Source organism: Rhinoraja longicauda, chromosome 1, assembly GCF_053455715.1.
Source record: "Rhinoraja longicauda isolate Sanriku21f chromosome 1, sRhiLon1.1, whole genome shotgun sequence".
NCBI lineage: Eukaryota > Metazoa > Chordata > Chondrichthyes > Rajiformes > Arhynchobatidae > Rhinoraja > Rhinoraja longicauda.
The window spans coordinates 89,676,528-89,695,599 of NC_135953.1; the positions used below are offsets into that span (position 1 = coordinate 89,676,528).

A 19,072-nucleotide genomic window follows, 5' to 3' on the forward strand; every position below is an offset into this window, starting at 1 on the left:
ACAAAGGCATCAGGATGCCTTTTGATTTTCAAGATTCTTTTTTCCTCTTTGCTTCCTCTATTCTAACCACCCCTTATGAACAAGCACCATGTTTTATGCAGGTGTGTCTCACAGGATGATCCAAATGCTAGTTCTTCCCAGTGTCAATGTTGAAAATTCTTTAGGGATATTCTTAGATGAGGTTATGGGAAACAAAGCACTGAGCTAGGAATGTAAAAGTAGAAAATGGCAAATTCATCCTGTGAATAGAACTACCATCTTTTCCGAAGATAGACAGAAAAAGCTGCAGTAACTCAGCAGGTCATACAGTATCTCTGGAGAAAAGGAATAGATGATGTTTTGGGTCTTTGGACTGAGAATCAAGGGAAAGGGAAATGAGAGATATAGATAGTGATATAGAGAGATAAAGAATAAATGAATGAAAGATATGCAAAAAAGTAACGATGATAAAGGAAGCAGGCCATTGTTAGCTGTGGGCTCAGTGAAAACGAGTTACAGATAATGAGTCTCAGGAAGATGACTTTGAAGCTAGAACAATGACGGGTGGGGAAGAACAGAGAGAGAGGGGATGCAAGGGTTATTTGAAGTTAGAGAAATCAATATTCATACTGCTGGGTTGCATGCTGCCCAAGCAAAATATGAGGTGCTGTTCCTCCAAATTGCATTTGGCCTCACTCTGACAATTGAGGAGGCCCAGGACAGAAAGGTCAGTATGGAAATGGGAATTGACGTGATTGGCATCTGGGAGATCAGGTAGGCCCAGGCAAACTGTGTGAAGGTGTTTTAGATCTGATATCTGCTTGCCAGTGATATTTGATATGTGAGATGGTAAGAAATCCTAGTGCATGTTTGTGTAAAGGTGAGACAAGTTGAAATTTAGAAAGTATACAGGTAAATATTGCAAGCAATTAGAAAACCAAATTGTGTGCAGATATTTATTGCAAAGAGCTGAAGTACAAGAGTAAGAAATTGCTCCTGTTTTGATAACATCACACCTGGATAAATATATGCACTTTCGGTCCGCCTATCTTAAAAGGTTCCGTTCAAATTCTCTAGATTGAACCTAGTTTCAGAGAGGTGAACTAAGAGGAGAGATAGAGCAGCTTTTACTTTTTGAAATTTAGTGGCATGACTTCTGCTTTCATATAAGATATCGAGTTAGATTCCTAGTTGATGTTGTGTTGATAGTTTCTCTTGCTAAGGAGTCCAGAGTAACTCATTCATAAACACAGATTCAAGGAACTAAGACTAAGGCATCTATCATTTTGGCCTAAGAACATTCAGAATAGATATGTTTCTATTTTGCAATGAAAGAAAAACAGCACATCAATAGCAATAGCAATAGCCTTCAATAGCATTCCAATTTTGCACTAGACCTTTGATAATAGTCCTTAACATTAAATTTATGTAACGTTATTATTTCTCAATGGAGTATTTTGACTTGCTGACCCTCTCAGTTCCAAAAGGGAGAATAATCCACAAAACATGTTATTTCCTTACTTCTGTACAAGAATGGCAAAGTTAAAGTACATCATTCAAAAACATGTCTTACAAGTTGATACTTAAAGGCATAGATTAATTCTTCAATTCAAAGAATTACAGATACAGTAATTGCTAGAATCAAATGTTTTCAACCTTACTACAATTTCCTTTTCCAGAAAAAATACTCTTGACCCAAGTAGAGTTACTATTAAAAGGATATTTGTGAACAAAATATTATAGGATAGGAAGAATGGGGGTTGAGGAGGTGGGAGTTGTAAAGTGTTCTAATTCTTTCCTCTGGATGCCCACCTCTGATGCTACATTGCCCAATTGTTCATTGCAGACAGAGGTATGTTCACTCCCATTTCTGATCTGTCACTCTTTACTTTGGCATTTCTGTTGAGAACAAGCAGTTTAAGAACTCCCTTCCTGTATAATGTTACATTTCTACAACTAATCTCATAAAAGCTCTGGAAATCATCATGCACAATATGGAAAAGAAAATTGTTGCCCCTTGATCCCTCAAATCTTTTCTGTGGGCCCTAGACACAGTTCAGTTTTAGTGTACGAGTTATGAATTTTATAGTACTTCATGTCTTCAAATTACTTTAATACTACCATAAACACTAACATTTTAACTCTTTGCTGCCAAAACACCCGATAATCCAATCGTATATATGATGGAAATAAAGTTCATATTAGAAACGATTATCCAAATACGGTGAAATACAGAGATTTCATTTTCCTTGTTTGCTAGGCAATCCCTTCTTTCAAACTATGTAGAAACAGAAATATTTTGTGGAGTCCCACATAAATGGACAAATATTTTTCTCACACAAAGCAAAAATACATCATAGATAAAAAAATGAAAACACAATTTAGCAGATTTTTTTTTTTTTTAAACCACCTAATATACTCGGAGAGCAATAAGTTTACTCAGACCAGCCAGGAGCAATGAGTGAGATGTCTGTAATTCAGTAATGACATATTTCCTAAAACCTTCCATTTTCTGTTGCCACATTATAGTAGGACAAAGAAAACATTACCAATGGAACATTGCTTCTGCAATGGAGCGAGGAATATATTCAATATCTTGCAATTTATCATTTATATGGTAGGTTGGTCACCAACATCTTCAAAAGAAGATGACTCTTTTCTCTTCTGCCACATAAACACCGGTTTCTTCATGGAAAAGTTTATTTGCAGCCAGATTATGGCAACACTCCTTATTCTGGAACTAAAGGGTTGAATGCCCAGCACAACCTGAGGCAATGAATTATCCAAGTCAAGTCAAGTCAATTTTATTTGTATAGCACATTTAAAAACAACCCACATTGACCAAAGTGCTGTACATCAGTTCAGGTACTAAGAACGAACATACAATGGCACACAAACATAACAGCACATACATAAACAGTTTACAGCGCCCCCTCAGAGGGCCTCAAAGACGAATGCCTGATTATCTAGGTTGTAATCCTCATTGTTTCATTTTATAGTTGATGCATTAGAACTATTCCAAATCAAAGTTCCCCACTGATAATAAGACAAATGACTTCAGTGTGCTATCCACACACAAATGTATAGCATTCACAGAAAGAGAAACATATTGCACAGTCAAATATAATGGAGCAGACTGCTGATATTTTAAAACCACACCAGTGTCCTGGGCATTCTGATAGGATAATACAGTGCTTAGAAGATTGTGAAGACACAGCATAGAAACATAGAAAAATAGGTGCAGATGTAGGCCATTCGGTCCTTCGAGCCAGCACCGCCATTCAAAATGATCATGGCTGATCATCTAAAATCAGTACCCCGTTCCTGCTTTTTCCCCATATCCCTTGATTCCTTTAGCCCTAAGAGCTAAATCTAACTCTCGCTTGAAATCTTTAACTCCAGTTGCAGAGTGAGCAACCAAAGAGCAAACTAATGAAGTAAATCACTTCGTATTTCATTAAAAATCAGCTAATCAGTTTGTGTATTTTCCTGGTGTCTGTCTCAATTTACCTTTGCAACTGGATAACTGTAAAATAATTTTTCACATTTACTTCCACTAAACTCAATCAAAATCCACTATTTGCCAACAGTCTTATAACCTACTTTATTTCACTCTCTTAACATTGGAACTTTAGTGCACTTGACCACAAAACAAACATTCAAGCAAAATGAATAATGCAAACCTAATTTATGAAGTAAATCCTTTCTTATTTCAGTAAAAGTCAATGAATCAGCCTTGTGATTTCCTTGGTGCCTGTCCTCCATTTTCCTTTGCCTGCACTAGTTCTTCACCATTAGATGCAGCATGGCTGGTGGGTAGCTGGTGACATTCAGTCCAAGACACTGCGGGTGGTTTCAGAGAATCGGCTCAAGCAGTTCGAACCCTCGAACTCCAGGCTGGATTCAGTTTAGTTTAATTTAGTTTAGTTTAGAGATACAGTGCGGAAACATGCCTCTCATAGAGTCAAAGAGTGATACTGTGGAAATAGGCCCTTTGGCCCAACTTGCCAACATGGTTTGGTCCATATCCCTCCAAACCTGTCCTATCCATGCACCTGTCTAACTGTTTCTTAAACATTGGGATAGTCCCAGTATCAACTATCTCCTCTGACAGCTTTCACCCTTTGAGTGAAAAAGTTTTCCCTCTGATTCCAATTAAATCTTTTCCCCTTCACTTTAAACCTATGTCCTCTGGTCCTCGACTCACCATTCAGGGCAAGAGACTCTGTGCATCTACCCGATCTATTCCTCTCATGATTTTATACACTTCGAAAGATCACCCCTCATCCTCCTGTGCGAGTCCCAGCCTAATCAATCTCTCCCTGTAGCTCAGACCATCTAGTCCTGGCAACACCCTTGTAAATCTTCTCCGTACCCTTTCCAGCTTGACAACATCTTTCCTATAACATGGTGCCCAGAACTGAACACAATACTCTAAATGCGGTCTCACCAACGTTGTATACAATTGCAATATGACCTCCCAATGTCCATACTCAATACTTTGACTGGTGATGGCCAATGTGACAAAAGCCTTTTTGACCACCTTATCTGCCTGTGACTTGACCTTCAAGAAACTATGCACATGCACTCCTAGATTCCTCTGCTCTACAACACTCCCCAGACCCCTTCCATTCACTGTGTAGGTCCTGCCCATGTTAGACTTCCCAAAATGCAACACCTCACATTTTGCGGCCCACCGAGTCTGTGCCAACCAGCGATCCCCGCACGTTGGCACTTCCTACACACACTAGGGACAATTTACAATTTTACCAAGCCAATTAGCCTACAAACCTGAACGTCTTTGGAGTGTGGGGAGAAACTGGCGATCCCGGAGAAAACCCACACAGGTCACCTGGGGAACATACAAACTCTATACAGACTACTCCCATAGTCAGGATCAAACCCAGGTCTCTAGTGCTGTAAGGCAGCAACTCTACCGCTTCACCACCATGACCAATTGACTGCAATACGATCTCTGGAAGATGGGTAAGGGTTGGAATATGAATGTTATCTACTTGAGGAAGGATAGGAATTTTGTGATTCCTGGATCCACTCATACACAAACGTGGACACCTCTGCAATCCTGATAATTTGTTGAAGAACAGACTTCCAGGTTGCCAGAGCAACTGACACTCTGGAAGCCTTGTTGAAAATAAAAATCCACAAATCTGAAGATTGCATTCTTACAGTTTGAGCCTCAACTATAGAACAGATGTTGGGTGGATGCTGCATCTGCTATTATGGAAGTTGCAACACTGGTTACTGGTCACCAGCATTACTAATTCCATGCTGGAAAGGGTGGGCTCCAAGCTTGAACAAGGTTCTGTGCCAAGAACTCTCTCTGCACTTAATAACATTAAATCCTAAATTTATGACAAGCTTCCAAAAGCATTTTGTCATGCAGTCCCCATTGACATCCTCCTCTAATTTCTGCAACAGAGTTCATAAGTGTTCTTGCCCTCCAGATAACTAAAACTTGGGCAATATTACACAAAGGAGTTTGTTAAGCTGCAGTGAGAGTAGAGAAGGTGGAATGTCTCTGAAAGGGTAAAACTTGAGTGACTGTAGGGGTAAGCTATTAGCAAGGTTATACTGTCAAGGAGTGAACTTGTGGGGGAGTTAGAGAAAGAGACAACGGACAAAAGAATGTAGACATAAGATCTTGGGAGTTGCAACATGCAGAGCAAGCAGACATACCCAACTGGCTGGGCATGCTTCCTACTTTCAGAGGAATTAAAGCAATACAATGGAAAATTAAAATAAACTGGGCCACAGTTGGACGACTGATATAGAGAAATCAAACTGGTTAAAGTTGCAGAATTCAATATTAAATCCAAACTTTAACATCCACTCCATTTCTCTTCCCACAGAGGCTGACCTTTCTTGACCTGCTGAGTTTTTCCAACATCCAATAAGCCCTCATTATATCGGACCATAGCAGGGGCAATTGCCGATTGTCCGCCATAACCCAGTAAGGGATTATAAGTAGTAGAAACAAAGAACAGCTACGCCTACAGCTCTGCCAGCCTCAACCTTTTTGGTCACACCCTGAAAAACTCAAGCAGATTCATGAGACACAACCTCCCACGTACAAAACCATGCTGACTATCCCTAATCAGCCCTTGCCCATAAACATGTACATTTTAGTTCTCAGAATACTCTCTCATAACCTTCTGCCCACAGGTGTCAGGCTCACTGGCCTGTAGTTCTCAAGCTTTTCCCTGCATCCCTTCTTGAATACAAGCACAACATTTTCCTCCCTCCTGTCTTCCGGCACCTCACCTCTATTTAATGACGACTTGTAAATCTCACCCAGGGCTCCTGCAATTTCCTCTAAAGTTATGACAAATACCATATCAACTTCTAACCTCTCACCTGCCTCAGTCCTGCATAAAATCCCACCCCTTTGCAAATCTAGTTTAAACCCACCCTTGTAGCACTAGCAAATTTGTACCTGTTAGGCTGATGTTATCAACTTTTTTTAAATGATTCATTTAGAATATTTATCCGCCTTTACACCTCCTTTCCTGTAAATATTGATTGTGTAATTACCATGTGATATCATTTTGAAATAATGGAAAACAATTGCAGAAAATCAGAGAATAGAAACAGTAGAATAGTAGAACAGTAGAACAGAAGAGTAGAACTGCAGATGCTGGCGAAAACAGAAGGGGTTCAGGTGCACCTCCTCTAACCTCACCTACTGCATCTGGTCTTCCAGATATGGCCTCCTGTATATTGGCGAGACCAGGCGTAGAATTGGCGACCGTTTTGCTGTACGCTTGTACTCGATCTGCCAAGGCCTACTGGATCTCCCGGTAGCTAACTATTTTAACCCCTCTACCCATTCCCTCTTTCCCCTGATTCTCAGTCTTGACCCAAAACATCACCTATTCCTTTTCTCCAGAGATGCTGTCTGACCCACTGAGTTACTCTAGCTTTTTGTGTCTAACCACAATTACCTTTCTGTCCTGGGTCTCCTCCATAGCCAGAGTGAAGCCACACGCAAACTGGAGGAAGAGCACCAGATATTGCACTTGGGTAGTTTGCAACTCAATGGTATGAACACTGAATTCTAAATTTTAGGTAACCTTCAATTAACCCCCCCCCCCCCCACTCACCCCCCCCACTCACCCCCCCCCCCCCCCACACCTTCCAAACCTCTCACCTCTCTTCTCCCCCTCCCCCCTCCCCCTCCCCCCTCCTCTGGGTCTCACCTGGACTCCCACCTATTTTTCCCTTCACCCACCCCCACCCCCTCCCCCGCGCTACTCTCATCCAACTGTCTTCACAATCTGCAACTTTTCAAGCCTGTTTCACACCTTATATTCTTATTTCTGGCCTTGGTTCCAATTATCTGATTATCAAACCCCCCTTGCCTGTGCCGACCTATTACCTGTCAAGCTTTGTCCTGCATCTCCCCTTTTCCAGCTTTCTTCTCCCTCCCTGCAATCAGTCTAAAGAAGGATCTCAGAAGGGTCTCAACCCAAAACGTTATCCATTCATGTTCTGCACACATGCTGCATGACCTACTGAGTTACACCTATTTAGAATCATGACACAAGGAAGTGCAAATGCTGGAATCCTGAGCAAAACATAAAGTGTTGGAGTAACTCAGCAGATTTGACAGCATCTATGGAGGGAATCAATATGCAATGTTTTGAGTTGGCAACCTTCTTCTGACCGAACAAGGGTCCCAACCCAAAATGTCGCCTATCAATTCCCTCCACAGATACCATCAGTTACTCCAGTATTTGAATGTGAATTGTATTTTTGCCATAACTTTTCTCCTTTTGCCTTATTCACTTCCAAAGTTCCCATGTTGATACATTTTTTATCTGGTTGGAAAACAGCTGTCCAATATGAAACTTTTCTTTAGACCAACAAACAACGTGTGTATCAATTAAGCAAATTGTAATTCCCAGTATCTTAACATTTGTTTAAAACTTATTTTGCTTCATTGTTTCTTGTAAAAGATATTTAAGGTAATTTTGAATTTATGAGGTTGTATAAAGGAGATACAGTGGAGATAGATATATAGGCACAGTGACACAACGGTAAAATTAATGCTTTACAGTGCCAGAGACCCGTTTTCGATCCTGACTACGGGTTCTGTCTGTACGTAGTTCATGCGTTCTCCCTATGACTGTGTGGGCTTTCTCCGGGTGCTCCAGTTTCCTCCCACACTCCAAAGACATACGTTTGTAGGTTAATTGGCTTTGGTAAAATTGTTAATCAGCCCTAGTGTATAGGATAGTGGTAGTGTACAGGGTGATCGCTGGTCGGCGCACACTCAGTGGGCCCAAGGGCCTGTTTCCACGCTATATCTCTGATGTCAAAAGTATCTCGAAGGTCTAAAGAGATTGTAGCTTAATGGCCATCGGATTTACTTTGCTGATAATTTTAATTTCCATTTGTTCCCATTGTTCTCATGATCCTTGTTCTCATTTGCTAGGATTTAGTTAACTACTTTAAAAGACAGATGAGTTTCATTTGTACAGCTGATTTGTGTTCAGTGGTTATTCTTTTTCTACCAGCCTGCATTCTCTTGCAGCCTATATTTCTTCTTGCACTTGGTATCCATCATTTCCTTCCAGTTCTGACAACATCAAAATCACTTTGACTTCATATTTGGTTAGCAATGAGCACACCTGTGCTATTATCTGACATTCAAAAGTGATTAGAATTGAGGCATAACCTGCTGATCATTACTGCTGTTTCGTAATGTGTTCAGCAACTGTGCTAAATATGGCAGAACAATGCTAGTGAAGTGAAGTGAACAATTATAAATACAATTATACATTTATAACACTGTAGAAAGTTAAAATCTGTATAGCCACAAAGTTCATGCCTGTACTTACAAGCAATTTGTGAAGTAAAACAGCTCATCAAGGGTTGAAAAATGAATTGTTAATGAACAGGGTGATGTAAATAACGTGGGCTATCTTACTCAGAATTCGGATAATCATGCTAAATGACCCTTATGACATGAAAGAACTAAAAAGCAAACTAATTAAAATATCCAAAGAAAAATCGCCAAACGTTCCACTCCGATTTTGATAAATTGGATTCTTTGAGTCTTATGCCACAAGTGGTGATTATTGTATGCAGTGAACATTTAATTTCTTCTGTGACTGTTTGATGTTCAATACATTTTCTACAATAATATTGTCGGCGATAGTTAATTGAATTAATGTCTTTAAATTTATCATTGGTGACAATATTACACTATTATTATACTAAAAATTAAGAATAGTTACTCTATGTCTTGAGAATATGCTTTCAGTTACCATAAAATGGCAGTTTCACGGCATGGGAAATTATCTTTACTATCTTATTTGTTATTTATTTTGGTATCTCCGAAATGAAACCATTTTAGTACTTTAATATTGATCCTAGCTGTGCAAAGTAATATAAATAATGTGAACAATAATCTGTTATCATCGTGACAAATGTTTCTCTTTTGCCTTCACAAATACACATACTAGTCCTCACGTGTAAATAGGCTTGATACTATTTCTAGCCATGCTCACAGCATGCACTGTGACTGTCAATATGATTTCATGAAATGAATGTCATCACACTGTTATCACGAACACCACATATGCACCAAATGGTAAATATACATTTAAACAATCTATGATTAAACAAAATGAATGGCAATTGATTACCATTTATTTTGTTTAATCGTTGATTGCTAAATAAAGTTGCTTCAATACTCTATTTTTGCTTTCACAATGGTGAGGTTTTTTTTGCTTCAAATATAATTTGAGCCAAAATGTGCATTCCTTAGTCTGAGGCTCAGTCAAGTCTGAGCAGTGCCCTGCAAAAGAAAATGGCACAGGAAATAAACTCTCCAAGTCTTTGCTTGATCCTCTTAATAGCCTCTCGCACCCATGCACAGACATAAATACATGCACAACCAAAGTATATGGCCACAGTGAGACACATAACCTTTTAGGCAACTTAAACTCTCTTTTTCCTACAAGACAAATATAAATAAAATGCAAAACATCATTATACAGTACATGATTTTTGCAACTTTGCAGTAATTCATTTGCGTGAAAATTAGGACTTTTATTTATCCAAAGAAAAGTACCACAGTTATTGTTCTAATGCAAGTGTAAAATCCTTTTACAAATAACAGTATAACAGTATAACCGAAGTACCGAACGAAACTACATAGCAGTCATAGAAAAAAAAAAGAACACAAGACACATAACCCCAACACAAACGTCCATCACAGTGACTCCAAACACCCCCTCACTGTGATGGAGGCAACAAAACTTCCACTCTCTTCCCCACGCCCACGGACAGACAGCTCGTCCCCGACCGACCCGCACAGTCCCCGCAAGGGGATGGAAGTCCCCGCGGCCGAATCGCACCGGGTGCTGAAACGTCTCGCGGCCGAGCCGGGCGATGAAAGGCCCCGCGACCAAGCCTTGCGCAGCTAAGTCCCGTGGCCGAGCCGCACCGGGCGATGTTAAGTCCCGCGGCCGAGCCGCACCAGCGATGAAAAGTCCCGCGGCCGAGCCGCACCAGCGATGAAAAGTCCCGCGGCCGAGCTGCACCGGGCGATGTAAAGTCCCGCGGCCGAGCCGCACCGGGCGATGTTAGGCCCCGCAGCCGAGCTGCACCGGGCACTGTTAAGTCCAGCGGCCGAGCCGCACCGAGCGATGAAAAGTCCCGCGGCCGAGCCGCACCGGGCACTGTTAAGTCCAGCGGCCGAGCTGCACCGGGCGATGTAAAGTCCAGCGGCCGAGCCGCACCGGGCGATGTTAGGCCCCGCAGCCGAGCCGCACCCCGCGCCGTGAGGAAGAGAAAAGTTTCCCCCACCCCCCCCACCCACACCCACACCCACCACCCCCCACCCACACCCACCACCCCCCACCCACACCCACCACCCCCCACACATACACAACCAGAAAAAAATACAAAAACCATCCCAACACCGACACACAACAAAAAAAAAGGAAAAAAGACGAACAGACTGCTAGCGAGCCGCAGCCGTTAGGCGCCGCCACTTCCACTTAACTTGCATCCAGAAGAGTGCAAAATATATTATATTAGGCAATGAATGTTGCGAGTTTTGCAATTGATTGTCCATGTTAATTTTTAAAGCAATTATTCCCAATCTTCAATCCAACATGTTTAAAAAAGTAAAACACAACTTTTAAATCAAGTATGCCATGACGGGTTCACATATAACCTACAAATCAAACAAGCAAGATAATTGTGTGCTCTGCCCATAAAGAAAACACAGGTGGCACCACAGTATTTTGTGTACTACATCTGATTGGAATGTTTCCATAAATAAACACACTAGAAGAGACTGAGCTGGGAATTGTAACTAGCCTTTGGTGCTGCTGTGTGCTGTTCACCAGTTTTGAGTGAAGTCCTCACGCTATGATATTCCATCGTACAAGATGTCAAACGTGTTGGCAGAATAGATTTTGCACAAGGAAATAGCACTAATGCTTGTATTTCCCACCATTTCAGACATTAAGAAACTTAGTTGGGAGTAACTTGAAGTCGACGGGGGAGAGGAACACACAAAAGAACAATAAAGAGGTTAGTGAAGGGGAGGGCGGGCTAGCAAAAGAGATTTAAATCATTCAATAATATTTTATTGTCACATGTAACTAGGTACAGTGAAATGCTTTGTTTTACATACAAACCAGTAAAATCATATAGCAGACCTCACGTAGGCAGTACACAAGTATCACCATGTTTTTGGTGCTGACAAAGTTACAACAGTTCACCAAATGCTCCTATCTTCTGCCAAATGCAGCACATGGCAGAAGGTGGCCCCCTGCTGGGTCCCTTCTTTATTTTGCCGCCCCCCCCCCTCCCCCGCTCGCTAGGTCCCTCTTCATTCTCGGTGGCCCATACCCTGCCGGGACCCCCTTTATTCTCGCGGTCCCCCACTGGGTAGCTTTTGGTGGCCCTCCTCACTCTTTACCGTCCACCTATGCTCTTGGTGGTCGCGCAAGGATTCCACCTCGCTCTCGACTATCCAGCGACCTCACGAGTCCCTCCTCACTCTCAGTTTCGTGGGTACCTTCAACGCCAGTGGTTCGGGGCCAAGTTTGAAGTCCACGGTGGATAATGCTGGCCTACCCGGCGGGTCCACCATACTCGGTGAGCGAGTGCTTGGTCTGCGGCGGGTGAACCGGGCGTGCTGATGGGCTTGCCGACATACTTCCAGCATGTCGCTCGCTGGGATACTCCCGGCGCGTGACTCAAAGGAGAGCAGAATCAGTAGATAAACAATTGAGAACGGACAAATTGTAGGAAGATGATTGTGGAGTGGAAATTAGTGAGGTTAATAGGTAATGAAGGATTGGTAAGGGGAGACAACAGCTTGATGATTGGGAGGTGGGAGATGGGGAGTCACTTAGAGATGTAATGTATTGGTATATCAGAATGGATTAGTGTAATTGAGATATACCACTACTGTGTCCACTCTCCCAGCCTTCTGCAGAGTCCCTGTTTTATCCACACTACCTGCCCCTCCACCTATCTTTGTATCATCTGCAAACATGGCCACAAAGCCTTCAATTCTCTCATCCAAATCATTGATATACATCATGAAAAGTAGCAGCCCCAGCACCGGAACACGCCTAGTCACTGGCATCCAACCAGAAAAAGCCCCCTTTATTGCCACTCTTTGCCTTCTGCCATCCAGTCATCCTGCTTTCCATGCTAGTATCTTCCATCTGGTACCATGGGCTCTCATCTTCTTTAGCTGCCTCATGTGTGGCACCTTATTAAAGGCCTTCTGAAAATCCAGGTGAACCACATCCACTGACTCTCCTTTGTCTATCCTGCCATTTACTTCCTCAAAGAATTCCAACAGGTTCATCAGGCACGATTTCCCTTTCACAAAACCATGCTGACTTTGATCTACTTTATCGTGTGCTTCTAAGTACTCATTATGCAATGATTATGTTGGCTGCTTTCTCGAGGCTGCATGAAATGTGGATGGAGTCAATTTATTGCAGTCTTGGGCAGAGTAGTTACTAAACCACACTGTGATGTATCCCAAATAGGATGCTTTCTAAGGTGCATCTCTAGAAATTGGTAGGAAGCAGTAGACATTTTGGGGTCAGGTGGGAACAATCACTCATGAGTAAATCTTAAAAGGAGGCATATTTCTGGAGAACAATGAACTTCTTGTGTTCCCTGACCTATGCAAAATGTTGCACAACACTGATGCAAGCTAAAAATATCCAGATAAGACTTGCTTCTTCCAGTTTGTCCGTGTTGCCATTATCACGGAGTCCAGACATCCTTTACTGTTGCACCACTTATTTCTCAAATTCAATTAATGTAACATAGGAAGATTTTTGGATAACTCTATACACAGGATTTTTAATATCAACGGTATCCTTAAATATCCTTGTCTTGAAATCAGCCAACATTTTGTGAGGAAGATTCTGAGCAACAACAGGTTGTCTACTGTGCTACACACCAACAGCAATTTCTTTCATTAGTAGTGTTGTTTAAAACTGAGATATTTCTTCTCCTCCCCTGCCTCTTACAAGTACAGAGATTTCATTCTAACTTCCCAGTCTAAGCATTGCCTTGGACAGCCCCACATTGTTGCAAACTCTTCAATAAAACCTGTTCAACTGATGTCAAATCTGAAGATTATGTTCACAAAGAAAGATCCCTTTGCAAACATTCCAGCTTTACCTGATGATTTAGTTTGCTTTGCACTTGCTATTGAGTGAAGGCTTGTCTTCCTTGAGACACATTAACGTGTTGATTTTTTGTAAACCTTGAAATATGCCTTCTTTTTGGTGAGATGCCTCTGCAATTTTAAATATTTTTTACATTTTCAGATGTTTTCTTGTTGCCTTTGACTTGCTGTTTCCAAAATCAAACTTGTGCAAACTGTACCCTATAACCCTCATCAGCTGGAGTCTGCTGGCTGTAAACTCTCAGCACTTCACAAACCCACATGATCAGTGCACCGGTTGGGCAGGGCTAGTGCTTTCCAGATTGTGGTTAGCATCTGGATCCCGTCACTGCTCAATGCCATGACCCTTTTAAGAACACAATCCAACTGAATCCATCCAAGCCACCTCTCTGGCTGCTTTACATACTAAGCTCAGCTGGCTGTATGAGTCACAGACGTCCATCTCATGCATTGAATATGTGCATTTATTGTGGTCTGATCAATAAACAACATTGCCTCATTTGTTTCATCTCTATCACTCTCTTTAGATATATGGTAAATTATATTGAATATTCACATTTTCACCTTTTCATCCTCCAGCTCCATTCGCATATAGGGGTCTGCACTATGGATTTACCTTCCAGCTTTTAAAGGCAAATGTAGACTCCTTTTTTTCCTGGCAACAAATTTCTTGAGGGATTTTCACTGGCCATTCATAGTATACAGATAATGTTTGAGATGGTTGAATGGATAGCAAATTGGCTCCATGGAAGCAAACAGAGGGTAATTGTGGAAGGTTGCTTCTCAGACTGGAGGCATGTGACTAGTGGTGTCCCTCAGGGTTTGGTGCTGGGCCCGTAACTGTTTGTCATCTACATCAATGATTTGGATGAGAACATACAGGACAGGATTAGCAAGTTTGCTGATGATACAAAAGTTAGTGGTTTTGCAGATAGTGAAGATGATAGTGAATGATTGCAGCAGGATCTGGATCGATTGGCCACATGGGCGGAAGAATGGTTGATGGAATTTAATACAGAAAAGTGTGAGGAGTTGCATTTTGGGACGTCTAACAAGGGCAGGACCTACACAGTAAATGGTAGGCCTCTGGGTAGTGTTATAGAGCAGAGGGATCTTGGGGTACAGGTGCATGGTTCCTTGATGGTCGAATTGCAGGAAGATAAGGTGGTCAAAAAGGCTTTTGGCACATTGGCCTTCATCAGTCAGAGTATTGAGTATAGAAGTTGGGAGGGCATGTTGCAGTTGTATAAGACGTTGGTGAGACCGCATTTAGAATATTGTGTTTGGTTCTGGGCACCACGTTTATGGAAAGATATTGTCAAGCTCCAAAGGGTTCAGAAAAGATTTATGAGGATGTTGCCAGGACTGGAGGGTGTGAGCTATAGGGAGAGGTTGAGTAGGCTGGGTCTCTATTCCATGAAGCTCAGGAGGATGAGGGGAGATCTTATAGAAGTATACAAAATCATGAGAGGAATAGATCGGATAGATGCACAGTCTTTTGCCCAGAGTAGGGGAATCAAGGACCAGAGGATATAGGTTCAAGGTGAAGGGGAAAAGATTTAATAGGAATCCAAGGGGTAACTTTTTCACACAAAGGGTGGTGGGTGTATGGAACAAGCTGCCAGTGGAGTTAGTTGAGGCTGTGACTATCCCATCATTTAAGAAACAGTTAGACAGGAACATGGACAGGACAGGTTCGGAGGGATGTGGACCAAGCGCAGGCAAGTGGGACTAGTGTAGCTATTGTTGGCTGGTGTGGGCAAGTTGGGCCGAAGGCCTGTTGCCACTCGGTATCACTATGACTCTATGACTCTCTATGACTCAACAGATCAATTTTGTTGATGTAGAATCACACCATGCATTGCATGTGGGTCCACATTGTGGATTCTGAGCAGCTTTCATGCATCTGTCCACCATGAAAAAGGAACGTCATCTAATTCCTGGAAGTGCAGTGCAACAGCATAAGAATAAAGACATTTTTTGAAAGATCAGAAAGTACATAAATATTTGAAACAATAGAATTTCAAGGACACAAGATTTCCTGATAAACCAAGAACATTTGAAAATTGGATAAATTAGTTGATCAAAAAAAAGACACAACGTGTTATTGCAAAATGGGAGAAAAGTGGAAAACCCATATTGTCATAGGGAGAACAGACAGCATCCAAGTTTAGGATTGAACTTAGATTGTCTGAGCAGTGTTAAAATTCTGAACCTATCAATAAATATGTAATTGGAATGAAGCTTGGTTTATAGTAACAGCAAACCTGAGGTCATATATGTAGAAAATACAGTTTCTAGAAGCCATTGTACGTGCAAACAATGATCTGTACAGTAAAAACAATATTACTCAATGTTCAGGTGTGACCAAACCTCACCAAGAAATGCCCATTAGGTGTATCTATATGGCAGTTACTGGGAATGTACAGGTGTTTACTGTAATGCAGCAATTTGGGATACAACAGAGCAAGATTAATAAACCCAGCCGGCATATCAGTTAAACTGTATTTCCGAAAAATGCTAGATGCTGTGCTTCAGGATGCAATTTTGCAACCTTTGATCTTATGCCAATATAATAATTTGTTCCATCATCTTGGCTGGCCAAATTTTAGCAAACCGCAAATACATGCTTGACAGGCTAAGGCGCAAGCTGTTTCCAAACTAGAAGCTGCTCTGGCAATATCTTCAAAACCCCACATGTTCACATATCTCTGTATACTTTGTTGCTAAAACAACTAAATGAAAAATAAATCATTTCAATCCAAATATCTGTAGAACAAGTTAACTAACTGATCTTTGAATGATTCAAGGGATATTGGAATGAAATATTAAGAAATTGTATTTACATTTGATGCTTCTGTAACTATAGAAACTTTTAAAGAATACAAAGGGTAACGTTCATTAATCCTAAAAATAACCATGTGGATTATGGTGAATGACTGATGCATGTTTGTTTGATGCAAAGCAAGCAGTATAAACATTTTGTGTTGTAGGAAGGAATTGCAGATGCTAGTTTAAACCGAAGATAGACACAAAATGCTGGATTAATTCAGCGGGACAGGCAGCATCTCTGGATAGAAGGAGTGGGTGACATTTCGGGTCGCGATCCTTCTTCAGATTTTTCAGAGTTTAGACTTCACATTTTGTGTGCTGCTTAATTGGCCGACAAACCACAAACAGTAAGCACACTGAGACTGCATCTTGTGCTATAAGTCATTTTATGTATGAATCTGACCAAGGAAACAATGAGGATTATCATATTCCAAGGCTTCACAATTTTGTGGGGAAGTGTAAAATTAGCATAGATATGTTGAACCCACACAGTCAAGGGGCTTGACAAATGTTGCTGGGAGCAGACAGTCTTGGAAGTCAAAACTTAAACAACTAGATATAGTGAATATGTGTGAAAGTGCCCCAATGATCCGTCCTGGGCGCAACACATTGATGCAATTACAAAGAAACCTCATCAACACCTCTACTTCCTCAGAAGGTTGAGTGGATTTAGCTTGTCATGGATAAACCGTGAGGTACATTCACGGGTGAAGGCCAGGTCCGCAGCATACAGGATAAATGATCCCGAGTGGTACAAGAAAGCTCACTATGATCTTTGCAAAGCCATTGAGGGTGCCGAGACAATACCGGGACAAACTTGAGTCCCAGTATAATCATTTGGACACCCACAAAATGCGGCAAGGTCTGAATATTATATTATACCTGGCAGCAAAGCGAAGTGAAGCAACATTAATGGTGATAGTGTGGCCCTACCTAATGCACTCTATACTTGCTTTGAGTAGAAGGCCTACATTGCGATGATATCCTTCCCATTAGACTCAAGTATGCCAGGGTCACTGCTGCTGAAATTGGATCCTGGGGGTGAACCCACAGAAAACAACTGGGCTCTAGGGGCTAGTGGAATCAAGGGATATGGGGAGAAGGCAGACACGGTTTATTGATTTTGGATGATCAGCCATGATCAGAATGAATGGCGGTGCTGGCTCGAAGGGATGAATGGCCTCCTCCTGCACCTATTTTCTATGTTTCTATGTTTCACCCGGAGAAAACCCACATGGTCACAGGGAGAAGGTCAGTCAGTTCGTACAGTCCGTACAGTCCGTACAGTCAGTTCCCGTAGTCATGATTAAGGGGCCTGTCCCACAGGCGATTTTTAGGCGACTGCCGGCGACTAGGTTGTCGCCGACAGTTCGCCAGGGTGTCGCGGGCATGATCGTGAGGAGTCTTCCAAAGATTGTAGTGGACCATAGTGGATCTCGGCGCGTTGCTGAGAAATCAAACGGTTTGAAATTTCTCAGCGACAGCTGGCTTGTCGCCAGGTATCGTAGCTTATTGCGGGCGCTGTCACATGCTGTCCCCAGGTTTGATAGGTTCTCTTAAGATGCATTTAGAAGCACATAATATTAAAATAAGTAAAGTCATTTCAAAATAACATAAAATGCTTGTGTTTAACGACTTTATTTACCGTCAGGACATTTGACAGGTAGATTGGAGGCGACAGTTTGACAGACAGGTAAGCGTGGGAATTTTTGCGATGTTTTTGGCCTCAGCCATTACATTTAAAGTGGGCTCCAAACCACGATATTCAACCCAGAAACCAGATATGCATCTCCCTTACATTTTCAAAGAATGCCCACACACTTTTCACAAAAATCCACTGAACCACTTAAAAAAAAATTTTTTTTAATACAGCTATTAGTAAACTGGAAGTAAATCCAGTTTATTCCTTGTTACAGTGAAGCTTGGTTTTTAAGTAACCCATACAAGGTGTTATAGTTCAAAACTCTCAAGTACTTACCGACTTGTCAGTGATTTCAGCAAAAATTAGGACGCCGGAGCATTGACAGCGTGGGAATTTTCGCAATGTTTCCGAAGACACTGTAATCTCGACCTGACTCGGCATTGTCGTGGTCATTGTCGTCGGGTAAAAGAAAAGTTCGGCGATCTGCTACGACTTTAACAGTTGCCGGCAATCGCCAAAATAATCGCCTAAGTGGGACAGGTCCTTTGCCCAGGTCTCTGGCGCTGTAAGGCAGCAATTCTACCACGGCGCCCCTGTGCCGCACCACAGTCGTTCCCACCATCCAGCAACCACAACAATCCTCCTGGGTGAAGCAACAGTTGACTCTCCAGTCGACTTTTTCCAGTTTGTGTTTTGCAATCAATGCTCAAAAAGTGGTATCCTCAACACTCAATAAAGGAAATGTATTTGGACTATTCAGTTGGAAGGACCACCTGAGTTTCTAACATTTTAATTCTCCTTTCCATTCTCCCAGTCTAACCTTCCCATTTTTCACCTCTTACATTCCTCCATTGATGCCCAAGCTAAATTTAAATTCCTATCTAAAACAAATCATAAACAAAGGGAATAATTTT

General features: G+C 41.8%; 1 protein-coding gene across 1 annotated transcript in view; it reads right to left on the reverse strand.

The window, feature by feature from the left end:
- cfap299 (cilia and flagella associated protein 299) overlaps positions 1 to 19,072 on the reverse strand; it is a 530,788-nt gene that overhangs the window by 330,257 nt on the left and 181,459 nt on the right. The window lies entirely within an intron of this gene.